Source organism: Bos taurus, chromosome 7 (assembly GCF_002263795.3).
Source record: "Bos taurus isolate L1 Dominette 01449 registration number 42190680 breed Hereford chromosome 7, ARS-UCD2.0, whole genome shotgun sequence".
In the NCBI taxonomy this organism is placed as follows: Eukaryota; Metazoa; Chordata; class Mammalia; order Artiodactyla; family Bovidae; genus Bos; species Bos taurus.
In genome coordinates this window covers 71846218-71860350 of record NC_037334.1, presented here as the reverse complement: position 1 = coordinate 71860350, position 14133 = coordinate 71846218, and the positions used below count along the sequence as shown (strand labels likewise).

Genomic DNA, 14133 nt, shown 5'->3' with positions numbered 1-14133 from the left:
AGTTGAGCACCAAAGAATTGATGCTTTTGAACTGTGGTGTTGGAGAAGACTCTTGAGAGTCTCTTGGACTGTGAGGAGATCAAACCAATCAATCCTAAAGGAAATTAACCCTGAATATTCATTGGAAGGACTGATGCTGAAGCTGAAACTCCAATACTTTGGCCACCTGATACAAAGAACTGAATCATTTGAAAAGACCCTGATGCTGGGAAAGATTGAAGGCAGGAGGAAAAGCAGGCAACAGAGGATGAGATGGTTGAATGGCATCACTGACTTGATGGACTTGAGTTTGAGTAACCTCCAGGAGTTGGTCATGGACAGGGAAGCCTGGCATGCTGCAGTCCAAGAGGTCGCAAAGAGTCAGACACAGCTGAGCGACTGAAAAGAACTGAAGTGCCCTGACCAAGGTGGAGTTAGTTGTTGCATGCTGGTCTATCTTCATTCTTTCATTCAGCACATGTTTTTTAGCAGTTGATCACATGCCATGCACTGCTAGCCACTGGGGATATAAGTGGTGAGCAAAACAAAATTTTTCCACCTTCATGGAGCTTACAGCTGAGCATCAGGCTCACATGAAGTGCCTGTAAAGCGCAGAGAGATGCCCAGCTCCATCCCAGGAGAACTGAGTCAGCAAGACAGGAAATGGGGAGTATAGTAGATTCCTGGGGCTGTGTCAAACTGGGTGGCTTACAATAGCAGAAATGTATTCTCTTGTAGTTCTGGAGGCCGCAAAGTCTGAAATCAAGGTGTTTACAGCATGGTGCTCCCTCCAGAGGCTTGCAGGGAGGATCTCCAGCATATGGTCATTGCTGGCCATGCTTGACATTCCTTGGCGTGTAGCTTCATCAGTCTATTCTCTGCCTCCATCCTTACCCGGCCCTCTTCCTGTGTTTGTCTTTGCCTGGTCTTCCCTCTGTGTGCCTGTGTGTCTCTGTTTTCTCTTCCTATAAGGACACCAGTCATTGGATTAGGGCCCACTCTAATCCAGTATGACCTCATTTTATCTTGATTGCCTCTGTAAAGACACTATTTCCAAATAAGGTCACGTTTTAGGGTCCTGGGTGGACGTGAATCTTGCGGAGATGCCATCCAACTCAGTACCGGGGGGCAGCCTCCATGTTTGAGTAGATCCCCAGGAGATTCCAGTGCCTGTGATCAACTGGCCACAGGTGTGGGAGCCCAGGTCAGCCGGGGACTGGAATCCCAGCTGGAGCAGCTGGGGCTTAGTGGTGGTGGTTACCACTACCGACCCATTTCTGGCTGCACAGTAGGGTCAGGATGCCCAGGAGAATGCATCAAAAGGAATCTGGAAATGAGGGCAGGTACGAGAAGGCAATGGCACCCCACTCCAGTACTCCTGCCTGGAAAATCCCATGGACGGAGGAGCCTCGTAGGCTGCAGTCCATGGGGTCGCTGAGGGTCGGACACGACTGAGCAACTTCACTTTCACTTTTCACTTTCATGCATTGGAGAAGGAAATGGCAACCCACTCCAGTGTTCTTGCCTGGAGAATCCCAGGGACGGGGGAGCCTGGTGGGCTTCCGTCTATGGGGTCGCACAGAGTCGGACACGACTGAAGTGACTTAGCAGCAGCAGCAGCAGCTGAAAGTGTGGAGTGAAAGCTGCAGCTTAGGAGTGGTGACCAGGGGAAAAGGAGAACAGTTGTGAGGGTTGGACCTATTGCAAAGAACCAGCGTGGAAGGAGGCACACCATGACCCCTGCCCCTAGGTGACAGAGGGTGTGAAAGAATGAGGGGCACCTCCAGTACAGAATTTGTGGGACAGGGTCCTATCAGGAAGCTGTTAAGGAAGAACTCAGGGGGGTGCTGGCATTTTATGGGGGGGGCGGCGATGTAAGGGTGTCACCTGGGATTGGGGCGGGGGAGTGGGTGCTCAGACTTGCCTTTGTGCCCAGAAGGGCAGTGGCTCTGTCTCCTGGGAATGAGGAAGTGTGTGTGGAGCTGGCCCTCCTATGATTTGCAGAGTTCAGGGGGGCCCCATGAGAGGTGGGGTGGCTCAGGGTGACCTTTCTCTGCTGGAAGGAAGCTGCAGGCCAGACATCAGCAGGGGAGGATGTGACCAGCCTTGTCGGCTTCATGTACCGCAGGCCACCCTCTCGAGGATGTTGAAATAATGTTCCCGCAGAGAAGTTGATTCTTTACGGAAAATGCCTCCTCAGGCTCTATGAAGCAATCGGTTTTCGAGGGGGAGGGAGGGGTTGGGTGATCCTCTGGCTTTGCAGGGCCTCCCAGGTCTGTGGCCTGTCCTCCTGAGGCCTCTGAAGAATTAGCCCACCCCTCCCCTTTCTTTCTCCCTTTCCATTTGCAAGTCTCCACTTCCTGTTGGTCACCTTGGTTACCCATGGTGTTTCTTCACCGTCTTGCTGCTCTTTGTTCTCTGGCGGACTCAAGCCCTGGAGCTGTTTCCCAAGCAGCTGGCCCGGTGCCTGGAGGCCCAGCCTCCTTAGGGAGGCGGCAGTTGGCAGCAGGGAGGAAGAGCTTGGTGGGAGGCACATGGGACGAGACCCGGAGTGGCTTTCTTTCAGTGGCTGGTGTGGGAGGGCAGCTCGGCCGTGCCCCGCACCTTGGCGTGTTTATGCAGCAGTTGTCACACTCAAAGCCGTGTCCCACCCCAGGCCCAGCCAGCTCCTCTGATGTCCACGCCAGGATTTGCCACTGACCTGCAGTGGCCTGGGCCATTGCACTTCTGAGCCTCAGTCTCCTGGGTTCTGCTGGTGTTAGTGGCAGTTCCCCTGCCTGGGCCCACTTCAAGACAGGGAGTGTTGAGAGGAGAGCCTGAATGGGTTAAGTTGTTGGGGGACATCTCTGTGTAGAGAAGCAATGTCAGAAGGGCATGTAACGAGACTTGTATGGGCTCACAGTTAACTCCCAGTGCGGGATTACTGGTGATTTAATGTACTCATCTTAGTACTCATCATATTTTCTAAAATTTCTATAGTGCTGCTGCTGCTGCTAAGTCGCTTCAGTCGTGTCCGACTCCCAGCGACCCCATGGACTGCAGCCCACCAGGCTCCTCCGTCCATGGGATTTTCCAGGCAAGAGTACTGGAGTGGGGTGCCATTGCCTTTATTTTATAAACGGTTTCATATAACATTATTTTGGAAGGAAAACACAAGCCTAAATTATCCCATGGAGGCCCCAAAACATAATGTTAAGAGCACAGAGTCAGAAAGCCCAGACTCAGATATGACCTTCATTACCTCGATGGCCTTCAGCAGGTTACTTAGCTTCTCTGAGCCATCCTGGTCTGGAACACCAGGACGCCAATGATCCCCATCTCGTGGGCCTGTTGGAGGATGAGAGGACAAAATGCATGAGACATAGTGTCTGGCTAATGACATATAAGTTTTCAAATTATGTGATATATAATATATATATATATATATGATACATATATATGAAATGGACGGTTATATAAAACTATTCGTCATAATGAGCAAGTCCAGATTCTCATGAAGACCAGAGGGGAGGTGTAATCCAGGAGAGAGAGAAAGCTCTGTCCTTGCCTTGGGTAGCATGTACCTCAGTCTATCCAGTAACAGCAGAGTATCAAGGAGGAACCCAGGTCTGTGTTTATGGAGGACAGGATGCTGCCAAATATATATATATATATATTTGTGTGAGATGGGCTTCCCTGGTGGCTCAGCAGTAAAGAATGTGCCTGCAATGCAGGAGTTGCGGGAGACACGGGTTCTATCCCTGGGTTGGGAAGACCCCCTGGAGGAAGGCATGGCAACCCACTCCAGTATTCTTGCCTGGAGAATCCCCCCCATAGACAATGGAACCTGGTGGTCTACAGTTCATAGGGTTGCAAAGAGTCGGACACAACTGAGGTGACTGAGCTCGAGTTCATAGCACAGGCATGAGATGGGACGGGGTGGGCGGGGGTTAATCTGGCGCCCAGTCCCCGGACCCCTCAAGGCAGGGCACCCAGCACCTGGCTGCCTGGGGCTTCTATGGCTGGAGTCTTTGGCCTCTTGTGCCCCTCCTAGGCTCCTTAATACCACCACCATGTGGAAGTTCTTAGCAGGGGCCATTCTGCAGGTAGAGGCTGTGGTTTTCCATCTCAGCAAACTTTTCAGTTAGTCTCTAAATTTAGAGTTATCAGATGACTAGACAGTGTGCCAGGGATTTTCACCAGAGTCTTGCTTTGCAGATGTGTTGGAGTCCCAGCTGCCAGCACCGTAAATCACCAAAAAGCGTGGGTGGGGGTGATAGTGGTCCCTGGATAAATTTAACGTAGACTTTCCCAAAACTGTGAGTTTTTTCTGAACAAATGTTTCTGGGCCTCTAATGGGCTAATATATGATGCTTTTTAGGAAGGAGCAATGTAGTAGTAGGCTTCCCTGGTGGCTCAGAGGTAAGACTCTGCAGTGCAGGAGACTTTGAGGAAGACGCCAATTTGATCCCTGGGTCAGGAAGATCCCCTGGTGTAGGAAATGGCAACCCACTCCAGTATTCTTGCCTGAAGAATCCCATAGACAGAGGAGCCTGGTGGGCGACAGTACTTGGGATCACAAAGAGTTGGACACAGCTGAGTGACTGAGCATGCACACAGAATGTGGTATGCAGTGTTTCCCAAACGAATGGCCCACAGAAGCCTCTTCTTCAGGGGCCGGGGTGTCATGGGACACATGTCAGCAACCAGTATCTTTGGAACGACCAAGTATGGAGAGTATGATTTAGATTCTTAAAGCTTCCAGTCCTCTGTAAACACTGACCTGCTTCCTCCTTGGTTACCCTACCCTCCTTGCTGTTGGGTAGACTGAGGGACATGCCACTGCAATGCAAGGACAACATTCTCTTTCCCCTGAAATTCAGCATCACCCCCAACCCCTGCCCCTACACTGCCGGGCTTTGAGTAGTTTGAATTGCCCAGCTAGATGAATAGTTTTATTCAACATAAGATCAGGAGCAACTAGTTTTTTCCTGCCTTTTCATTTCAAGTATTTACCATTCCCCAAATTTGGAGAAGAAGAATTGAGTATCTCTTTTGTGTCAGGCATTGGTGTCCTGGAGCTGAACAAGACGAACCCTGCCCCTGCCCTCATGATGTCTGCAGTCAGGGGTGAAGAAGGACAGTGGATTGATGGATGGAGATTTGGATAGAAAGTCCTGGATGCCCCTGAGTTCTGACAGGGGCATTCCCTGGGGACACTCTCTTCAGAAGTGACTTTTAAGTTGAGATCGGCAGGAAGAGTGGGTTAAGAGGCAATTAGAAAGTAACACAGCGCAGGACACCACGGGGTCAAATGAAGACTTCCTTTCCTCTCATCGTGAGAAACCAGGGGTGACTGGCTGAACTTTCACAGTGCATGTGACCTTCAGAGCCCTCTGAGGTTAGCCTCAAAATGTGAGCAGAGCCTTTGTGTGAGGAGCACACTCTGAATTTCCTGCCCATCCGTCCTGCAGCAGTGACAGGCTGCGGTCCCCACCCAGCTCTCCTGGCTGGGGGCTCCGGGTCTGTCAGACTGCACTTGGAGCTGGCCTCGCTCCTGTTCCCAGACACATCTGAGCACAGCGCAGGTGTGCGGGGTTTGCCACCTCTGCCAAGGTCAGTGCCTCTGTGCTGGGGGTGAGGGAGGGGTCTGCATGCCTGGACTCCGGGCAGCCCTGCCTCCTGTGTGTAACTTGGTTTGGGGCTTCATGTAGGTCGTGATTCCCTTGTCCCTGGTCTTTCTCGGAGCCCTGCCCCTCTCAGGCGGTCCTCTTTCTGCTTTGGAAGCCTCTGGAAGAGCCCTTGGGCAGGCAGGAGAGTGTTTCTAAAGGACTCCAGCCTGTCTTGACACCCATCACCTTCCTCTCCTCCAGGATGGCACCTCTGGGGTTTCTCACCCTGGGACTGTCCCCCAACCGTCTTGGTTACCCCCAGGGAAGGGTGCAGGACCAGGTAAGGGAGATCTAGGGGAGGAGGGCAGAGAAGGCTCCAGGTGGAGGGAAGTCCCCCCAGTTGGTGTTGCTTGGGTTGTACCTGTGTTCATCACAGAACACTCCATTCATTCATTAATACATTCATCCCCTCATTCACCAGATGTGCATTTGCCCTTAACTGTACCAGATCCAGATCAGTCCCTGGCTCGGGAATATCCCCTGGAGGAGGGCATGGCAACCATTCCACTATTCTTGCCTGGGAAATTCCATGAACAGAGGAGCCTGGTGTCCATGGGGTCGCAAAAGAATCAGACACGACTTAGCGACTAAACAACAACTGAGATAGCAAAAGCAGGTTTTTTTGCTGTTTTTTTTTAAAGGTGGAGTCCCACCTACCTGCCCTCCCCAACCCCATCACAACCATCTGTCTTTGTGCCCCCACCTGCTCAAACTGGGCAATCAACCTTCTGGGAGGGCAGATAAAAGCTCTCCCGTCTGGCTCAGGTGATAAAGGTCTAGGGAGGGAGAGTTTCAGGAAGCCTCTGCCTGCCCCTCCACCCTGCCCCTTCTCAGTGTGGCTTTTGTGCCGGCCACACTGATGCTGCCCCTGGCCCCATTGTGAGCAGGATCACCCTGCCTGGCCTGTTCCTGCCCCCTTTCCGCCCTCGCCAGCAGCTGCCTGCCTGCCTGCCAAGTGCCTGCCTAATCCAGGAGCGCTTCCTGAGCCGCCCCTCGCTGGCTGCCCTTTTGTTTCTGGAATTCAGGCAGCTCAGCAGAGGGGCTGGCTTCGTGCACCCAGCTGCTTCGAGCTGCCTTAGGTCAAGAGTGCTCCGAGAGGAATGCGATCCTTAGAGCAAAGCCCTTGTAATGGATGCCTTCCCCCGCTCCCCGGCACCCCCCCTCACAATTGGGTTAGGGGAATAATTGGCCAGACTCTCAACAAACAGGGTAGGCATGCTGGCGTCCTGGTTTGTTGTTCATTTCCCAAAGAATCACCCTGCTCTGAGGTGCTGAGCAGAAGTGAAGGCTCAGAGTCTCTGCAGAGCATGTGGAGGCAGGCAGCTTTCTCTGCCCTGCCACCCCCCTCTCCCCACCCCAGCCCAGCTATAAACCCTCAGGTAGAATGTCTCCTTCATCAGTACAAATCAGGATCCTTTGAGAGCCCGACAGAGGCAGATAAGCTCAACTTATCTGAAGGTTGATTGCCCAGTTTGAGGGAAAGGCAGGCAAGTGCTGTTAAGTGCCACACGCTTTACATTATGACAGTGTGACCTCCTTTTCAGGTGAGGACACCGGGGTTCAGAATTCACATGTCCAGGGTTAGTAAACAGTAGAGGTGAGATTCCACCCCAGAACTGCCTAATGTTGCAATCCGTGTCAGGCTGTTCCCCTAAATGTGGAGGAGTGTATCTGGAACAGGGAGGGATGTCCTTGTGTTCATTCTTATTTTTTAACTGACTTTGTGTTTCAGGCAGTTTTAGGTTCACAGCGTATTGAACAGGAGGTACAGAGATGTCCCATGTACCCCGCCTCCCCTCCACATCCACAGCCTCCTCCACTATCAACAACCCCCACCAGAAGGGTCCATTTGTTAACAAGTCAGTGAAGCTACAAATCCTCACGTAAAGAGCAGCCAGTGAGGGGCGGCTCAGGAAGCGCTCCTGTAGTGGACCTACATAAACACATTACCCCGAGACCAGTTTACACTGGCGTTCACTTTTGGTGGTGTACATTCTGTGAGTTTGGACAAATGTGGAATGACATGTCTCCACCATTATAGTACCATACCCAGTAGTTTAACTGCCCTGAAAGTCCTCCGTGCTCCCCCTGTTTATCTCTCCCCCACCCAACCTCTGGCATCCACTGATCTTTTCTTCACTTTCTCCATAGTTTTTCCTAGTCCAGATTGTCATATAGTTGGAATCATGTATGTATGTTTCCTCCTTGCCTTCTGATGGACGTTCATTCCTTTTTTTTAACTTATGCAGAGATTTTTTTTGAGCACCTGCCCCTATGCCAGGCTCTGGGCAGTTGGTTTGGCAGGGTGGATGTGGCTCCTGCTCTTTGCAGCTAGAGTTTAGCAGGAAGAGACACATAAATAAGTAAATATCTGGCCTTGAAGAACAGCGTGCTAACAAGGGGCACCTGATTTAGAATGATGAGGGATCAGAGAAAGCCTCTCTTTATAAGTGATGATTAAACCTGTCTGAGGGATGAGCAGAAGTGGAGCTGGGGAGCATCACAGACAGCTGTTCTCCTTCCTAGAAGCCTGCACACCCTTGAGAACAGCCTTTTCCATGAAGCCCTACCTGCTGACTCCTTCTTGAGCTATTATTGCCTGTTCCAAAGGTCCATAGCTGTTTTATGTACCAATGGCTTCCTCAGAGAATCTGCTCAAGCCCGTGGGCTCTTTCTGCAGGAGGGTGTGCAGAGGAAAGACATACAGCATCTTGCTTTGAGCTTTTCCTACACAAGGGAGAATGCAGAGGATGGGAGTGAAGCTCTGTCGGGCTGAGCTAAAACCAGAGAGAAGTCAGGACGTTGCATATCTGACTTCTTGTGTTTGGAGCCTTTGAACCACCTGGATGAGGGCAGTGCAACCCGGGCCAAAGGTCACTTCGCTAATTTCCAGCAGCTGTTGCCTATGGAACACTAAGTATCTGAGATTGTTGTTGCTTCTTGTCAAGAGCCTTAGAACCCTCTGCTTAGAGGAAATACCCAAGTAGGCTGCAAGCTTGTGGGAGCTGCTGGAGGGGGGGGAGGGGGTCCTGGTGATGAGAGGGCTGCAACCGCAAATTGGCTGCTGCTACCAGCTGTCTGGCTATAAGCCAGGGCAAGACTGACTGAGAGATCTTCCCTGCAAGGCCACTCTAAACCCTTTACTGTCATTGCCCTGCTCCAAACCCTTCACTGGCTCCCATTGCCCACAGGGCAGGCGGGATATCTTACATGTTAAGTCCCTTCAGTCGTGTCCAACTCTTGCGACCCCATGGACTGTAGCCTGCCAGGCTCCTCTGTCCATAGGATTTTCTAGGCAAGAATACTGGAGTGGGTTGCCATGCCCTCCTCCAAGGGATCTTCCCGACCCAGGGATTGAACCTGTGACTCTTACGTCTCCGGCATTGGCAGGCGTGTTCTTTACCATCTTAGCACGACATACAGACTGAGACCCTGTCCAGCCTTGGAGCCTGCTTTGTTCAAGCATACTCTCCCTCTCTGGCTGTTCCAAGGGCTCCAGCTTCCCCAGACGGGACACCAGTGTGGCCTTGCAGGTGCTGTGTTTCCAGCTGAACTTCCTTTCCCCCTTCACCTTCAACAGGTTAGTTCCTAGACATCCTTCCAGAATTTGACTAGACAGGTCTCCTTGAGGTTCCCACTGACTTGCTACTCTACACAAGTGGCCACACCTTCCTCTGGGCCCTGGGCAGTCAGTACTCACCACTGCAGTCCCTCCCTTCTTCTCCCCGTCCCTTCCTTCACTCCTTTACCATTTAATTCCAGGCATCTGACCATGTTCTTGTCACACCAGGGCAGTGGCAAAACAAGCAGGAGTAAGAGCAGATCCAGACTCACACCCTTAAGCAGCTTGAAGTCCTGTGGTGGTAGCATGAATCTATCAAACAATGAAGATGAAAAATACCCAAAGAAGTCAAATCCTTTCCTTAAAGAAGTGAAGATTTTGTCCATGATTTAAAAAGTCTACACATAATAAATGCTGGAGAGGATGTGGAGAGAAGGGAACCCTTCTACACTGTTTTGTTGTTTAGTTGCTAAGTCTTTGCGACTCTGTGAACTGTAGCCCACCAGGCTCCTCTGTCCATGGGAGTTCCCAGGCAAGAAAACTGGAGTGGGTTGATATTTCCTTCTCCAGGGGTATCTTCCCGACCCAAGGATTGAACCCACATCTCCTGCATTGCAGGTGGATTCTTTACCACTGAACCACCAGGGAATGGAATGTAAATTGGTACAACCACTGTGGAAAGCAGTATGGACGTTCCCTAAAAAACTAAAAAAATTTGTGGTATCATCCAGAAACCCCATTCCTGGGCATATATCCAGAGAAGATGAAAGTTCTATCTCTAAAAGATACAAGCACACCAATGTTCATAGCAGCACAATAGCCAAGACTTGGGAGCGACCTAAATGTGCATTAGCAGATGAATGGATAAAGATGTGGTACATATATACAGCAGATTATTATTCAGCCATAAAAGAGAATGAAATAATGCCATTTGCAGCAGCATGGATAGACAGACCTAGAGAGTATCATTATCATGTGACTTACTAAATGAAGTAAGTCAGGTAGAGAAAGACAAATATGTGTTACCACTTACATGTGGAATCTAAGAATAATGCAATTGAATTTATTTGTAAAACAGAAACGGACTCACACATAAAAAACAAACTTCGTTAACAAAGGGGAAAGGAGGGGTGGATAAATTAGGAATATGGGAATAACAGATGCATATAAAATAAAGAATAAAAATTTACTGTATAGCACAGGGAACTGTATTCAATATCTTGTAATAACCTATAGTGGAAAAGAATCTGAAAATGTATATATGTTAACTGAATTACTTTGCTGTAACCTGAAACTAACAAAATACTGTGAATCAACTATACTTCAATTAAAAATTGTTTATTAGAAAAGATTTTCTCATTGATTTAAAAAAATAATAAAAGGTTGAGGAAAAGGATACATTCAAATTCTTCTAGTCTCAGATCTAATATTTCTTGTTAGTTAAGCCCTGGGGTTATAGGACTTTGTCACACTCAGTTTCTTCATGTGTAATGTTAGGGACAGGAAATAATTCATCAGGCATTAGGCACCTTCCATGATCACAGCTTTAGGGCTACTGAGACAGAGGTGTTATGGCCTCAGGTTCTGGGGAAATAAGTCAGAGAAGAGATCCTAGCATGAAATCTCTACCAGGCTTCGCTTTCAGAGGGCAGGTCTCCCCTCCCTCAGGGAAGACGAGCAGCTTTACCAGTGTCCACAGCTTTCCTCTGCAGTGCTGATCCCGGTTTGGAATTCTGCATTTGCCTTACTCTTTGATGGTCATCTCTTTCCAACAGGGCCATAAACTCCATTAGAGTGGGTGATATGTCTGTCTTGTTTTTTTTATAACAGCTTTATTGAGATATCATTCACATACCATAAAATTCACCCTTTTGAAGTCACATTCACTTGCTTTTTAGTGTATTCACAGAGATGTGCAACCATCGACACTGTCTAATTTAAAAACATTTTAATCATTCCTAAAAGAACCCTCATATCCATTAGCAGGTTCCCCCTGCCGTTAACCTTCCCACCTGCCCCCAGCTTCCAGTAATCGCTGATTACCTTCTGTTTGTATGGATTTGTTACCAGAAGGGGGGCCTCTTCCAGGGCCCAAGAGTGGGCTCTTGTCTAACACTTGGAAGCGAAGTGTCCGAGGATACACATGTCCTTACAAAGCAAAAGACTTTATTGAGAAGGGGCGCCCAGGCAGAGAACAGTGGGATGAGAGAACCCAGGAGGGGGTTCCCTCCTCCTGGCCAGAGGGTTCCTCTGCCTCATGGCTCACTCAGTTTTTATGGTAATGGGATTAGCTTACAAGGTTGTCTGTGGCCAGTCATCTTGCTGTGCCCACTTTTGGTCTGACTAGGGTCCTTCCTGATGGCACTAGGATCTCTCTGCCAAGGGAGGATTTCTGGGAGGTTGGCAGGACATATTATGGGTTGGTGACTCCTCTCTCCTTTTGGCCCCTCCCAAATTTTCCTGGTTAGTTTTCAGTGGCAGCACCGTGTTCCTTATGGGGATCTCTGATCTCCTGTTGTGAGACAGCTCATGCAAGTGGTTATTACCATGCCTGACCCAGGTGGACAGTTTTGGTCAGCAATTCCCTAACAGATTTTCCTGTACTGCACATTTCATATAAAGAGAGTCCTATGATATGTGGCCTTTTATGACTGGATTTTTTTCACTTAACATAATGTTCTCAAGGTTCATCCAAGTTGTAATACATATCAGTATTTCATTCCTTTTTGTGGAATAATAATATTCCATGGGATGGGTATACCATATATTTCCATTCATCAGTTGGTGGACATTTGTGTTGTTTTCATTTGGGGGCTATTATGAATAATGCTGCTATGAACTTTTTAAGTTCAAGTTTTTGTGTGGTCATCTGTTTCCATTTCTCTTGAGTGTACACCAAGGATTGGAATTGCTAGGTCATGCAGTAAGTCTTTTACAGTTTGAGGAGCTGCCAAATCATCCTCCACAGTGGCTGCACCATTTTTCTTTAACACCAGCAGTGTATGAGGGTTCCAGTTTGTTCACATTCTCACCAGCATGTGTTTATTTTCTGTTTTTGTTTTTATAGTAGCCATTCTAATGGATGTGAAGTGGTATCTGATTGTGGTTTTGATTTGCATTTTCCCTAAAGTAATGTTGTGGAGAAGGCAATGGCACCCCACTCCAGTACTCTTGCCTGGAAAATCCCATGGGTGAAGGAGCCTGGTAGGCTGCAGTCCATGGGGTCGCTAAGAGTCGGACACGACTGAGCGACTTCACTTTCACTCTTCACTTTCATGCATTGGAGAAGGAAATGGCAACCCACTCCAGTATTCTTGCCTGGAGAATCCCAGGGACGGAGGTGCCTAGTGGGCTGCCGTCTATGGGGTTGCACAGAGTCAGACACGACTGAAGCGACGCAGCAGCAGCAGCAGCAGCAGCAAAGTAATGCTGAGCATCTTTTCATGTACTTATTGGCAATTTCTATACCTTCTTTGAAGAAATGTCTGTTCAATCATTTGCCCATTTTTAAATTGGGTTGTTGGTCTTTTTATTGAAGATTTGTAAGAGTTCTTTGTATATTCTGAATTAGAGTCTCTTACTGATCTGTGATTTCCAAATATTTTCTCCCATCCCGTGGGTTATCTTTTCATTTTCTTGATGGTATCTTTTGAAAGTTTTAAATTTTGAAGTCTAACTTATGCAATTTTTTCTCTTTTTTTATTCCTTTTGTTTTGGATGTCGTATCAAAGAAACCACTGCCTAACCTAATCATAAAGATTTGTTCCTGTTTTTTTTTCTTTTTAAGAGTTTTACAGTTTTAATCTTACATTCATGTCTGTGTCTGTCTCATTCCTGATTGTACCCCCTCTGCCTAGAATAATGCCTGATATATAGAAGGTACTTGATACTTATTGAGTGAAATGAATGAATTGATATCTCTTAAATGAGTGAGTGAACAGATATCTCCTTGTCCCAAAGCTGTTGCTATTCACAGCCCCAGGGTTAAGAGAGGGTGTTAGGCAGGGGAGGGTCACCAGTTTGTTTTAATCTCATCCCCCAGTTAACCTGGCCTTAGTGAGCTCTCACAGTTCCTTTTTTGCAGCTTCTTCTTTATGTTTTTCCTGGATTTTTGCTTCTTTTTTGTTTCCCTTTTTGACAAAATGTTGCTAAGACATTTCCTTAGTAAACTGTGTCTAGTCTGCTTGGTTAAATGTATGGTAGAGGTATAAGAAAATTTTTTCATTCATCAAAATCTTGGGTGACATAGTTTTCTTGTTGCACTTACTTGTGTTTGACTGATAAATTCAGATGCTGCTACTGCTGCTGCTAAGTCGCTTCAGTCGTGTCCGACTCTGTGCAACCCCATAGACAGCAGCCCACCAGGCTCTCCCATCCCTGGGATTCTCCAGGCAAGAACACTGGAGTGGGATGCCATTTCCTTCTCCAATGCATGAAAGTGAAAAGTGAAAGTGAAGTCGCTCAGTCATGTCTGACTCTTTAGCCACCCCATGGACTGCAGCCCACCAGGCTCCTCTGTCCATGGGATTTTCCAGGCAAGAGTACTGGAGTGGGGATGACACAGAAGTATATAAATTACGAAGGAAGAGTCACCTCCTCAGGGGACATATGATGGCTGAAACTCACTTTTAGAAAAAGTGTGTATATAGAAAAAGAAAAGGTAAGGTAACAACTGATGAATCTGGGTGAAGGCTATTTGGAGTTCTCTGTACTCTAGTTTTTATTAGGCTGGGCCAGGTCTGAGTTGTAGCACTCAGGGTCTCTGATCATAGTGTCATGCAGGATGTTGTAGTTGTGGCATACACGATCTTTAGTTGTGGCATGTGAAGTCTTAGTTGTGGCGTGTGGGATCTAGTTCCCTGACCAGGGATGGAACCTGGCCCCCCTGCATTGGGAGTGTGGAGTCTTAACCACTGGACCACCAGGGAAGTCCTTATGCTC

General features: G+C 48.4%; 1 protein-coding gene across 2 annotated transcripts in view; it reads left to right on the top strand.

Moving 5' to 3' along the window:
• Nucleotides 1–14133, top strand: part of CCNJL (cyclin J like) — a 63716-nt gene that overhangs the window by 15917 nt on the left and 33666 nt on the right. The gene's annotated exons all lie outside the window — the stretch shown is intronic.